This window comes from Populus alba, chromosome 12 (assembly GCF_005239225.2).
Source record: "Populus alba chromosome 12, ASM523922v2, whole genome shotgun sequence".
NCBI lineage: Eukaryota > Viridiplantae > Streptophyta > Magnoliopsida > Malpighiales > Salicaceae > Populus > Populus alba.
The window spans coordinates 10,223,368-10,226,107 of record NC_133295.1 but is presented as its reverse complement, the minus strand read 5'-3'; positions in this window follow the sequence as shown (position 1 = coordinate 10,226,107).

Below are 2,740 nucleotides of genomic sequence, written 5' to 3'. Positions count from 1 at the left end.
ACTATGTAGGGCCGGGCCCCTGCTTTTAACCATGTTTGCTATTTTATTATTGAGCACCCTTTTGCAGCTCCTTATAGATAAGTGTACTAGCTACGTGAACCGTATTCACACGGGTAAGATTATTCTTTTTCAATATATATACACACACACACGCATGTTTTTTAAATATATCTTTGAATATAAAAAATTCTTAATCATAAGCTAAAATATTCATACATTTATTTTATTAAATAAATTTATATTTAATCAAGAGATAATTAAAAATTTGAACCCATAACACAGGTAATATAATCAATTGTGTCTAATAACTTTGTTTCTAGGCATAATTTTTTTGTTTGATCAAACAACTATTTGTACCAATAAAAGGTAAATAAAATCATCATTGAAAGCAAATTGAATAAAGCCATGAAGCTAAACTATCAAACAATTTAATATTAAATGATGAGATTGAAAATAATAAAAAAAAAAAAAAAGATATGGGTTAACCTGAAAGCAAAATCATCACTGAAAAGCAATAAAAGGTAAACAAAATCATTACTGAAAGCAAATTGAATAAAATCATGAAGCTAAATTATCAAACAACTCAATATTAAATGATGAGATTGAAAATAATAATAAAAAAAAAGATATGGGTTAACTCGCTAATCTAGCAACCATGAACAAATGACTAGAATAGACTCATAGAGAGGGTAGTGAGGAAAAAAAAAAGCACGAAGATCAATTAAAAAAAATACATGTTGAAGGAAGAAATTAGAAAAAATAATAATTTTAAAAAAAATATAAAAAAAAAGATTAAAGTCAACTCGTGCTAACTTTCAAAAACCCATAACCATTGTCATGAGGTAGAGATTGACCTCATAGAAGGCAAACCCATAAAACACCAAAACAAATTTTTAATTAAAAAAAAAAAAAGCTTAGCGATGAAACCAAAATAAAAATTAATTTAAAAACAAAACAGTGAAAAACAATATGAGTCAATCGAAGATTGGGATAACCTCATGTAGAGGGAAGCAAAAAAAATCATGAAAACAAAATTAAAAAAAAAATGTCGAACCATGACCTTGGCAAAAATAGAAGGGGGAAAAAAATTCTTATGGATGAAATTCTTAAAAAATTCTTAAAATAATGACAAGAGGCTAAATTGGAAAAAAATTCAAAACAAAACAAACAATAATAAAAAGAATAAAGACCGAATTCAACATAAAAATAAATTAAAATTCAAATGCTTATTGATGAAATTGAAAATAAAATTTAATTAGTAAAAGGAAAAAATGAAAAGATTAAGGACTAAATTTGACATAAAATCCAAATTAAAATATATGACAAGGAAGAAATTGAAGGAAAAAATCAATCAAAATAAGATTAAAAAAAAAAACTATACATATAGTAATAAAAAGAATAATGGCTGAATTGGATATAAAAATGAATGATAGGATACATATACTTTGGCAAGGAAAAGGAAAAAAAAAACAGGGAGGGAAAGGAAAAAAAAAAAAAACTCATTGGGGCCCAATTGAAGCTTAGTTGTACACAAATGTCGCATCATCGCGTATAAGACGTTGACACACTTCCAATGTTACCTATGAAGGCAGCGTATAACCGTAGGATGCCACTATATGTGTCGCTTGAAGAACACAGACAATACCGACTAGCTGACACTTGTCATGCACGTGTCAACAACTTTTTCTTTTAATTAATATTTTATATTTACTGAAAGACCAAGGTGCCCTTTAGCTCTTCTAAGAATAACATAAAAGCTAAGAGAAGGAGGCTTTAATTTTTTTTTTTTTATTGTGAGGGTAGTTAAGTAACTTTACTGTGCATTAAAAATTGAAATTCCAATAAAACCCCTCCACCAACCTACTATTACAAACAAAACCATTGTAAAAATATCAATACACCCCTTACTATTAGTGAAAAAAACTTGATTTTTTAAGGGTAATGTGGATATTTTACTGTATATATGAAATAAAAAAGACAAAAACATTCATTGGCACCAACTTTAAAAATTTTGATTCCAGTTGTAGCAAAGTCATTTTATTTTGCATAACACATGCAAAAAGACCGATCTATCCCCTATAAATATGGTAATGACAAATGAACACCTATGAAATAATAAAAAATACTCCCAATTGGATGGTTTTAAGAGAGCAAAATGGAAAAAACATAATAGATTGTCCATTGTGTTTTCCCCGCTCATCTTAGTACTTCTTATATTATAATTATAATAATTTTAATTGTTCCAATTTGTGTAGGACATTGAAAGGAAAAAGAAAGGTAATTTTTTATATTCACATGCATCAACACTAACAAACTTGAATTAATTAAGGAGATGATGGAGTGTTATGATGATCATAAAGTTTAGATATATCTATTTGTTAATGATTTAATGTTATGATATTGATCATTCTCTCTCTCTCTCTCTCTCTCTCTCTCTCTCTCTCTCTCTATATATATATATATATATATATATAGACCAATTATTGATGAATTGAGTGCATCATTTTAACTACAAAGCTTTTATGAAGAAAAAGAAACTTGTAATTCACTTCCTAGTAATTAAATAGTCATTAAGATACTTGCACTATTGCATATTTATATGAAGTACAAATGGCATAACAAATGCAAAATAGCTACGATGCATCATGTGTCATGTATTAAAAGACTTCTTACACATAAGGTTTACAATTTAAAATTTCATTATTTAATATAAACACACACATACACACACATAAGGTTT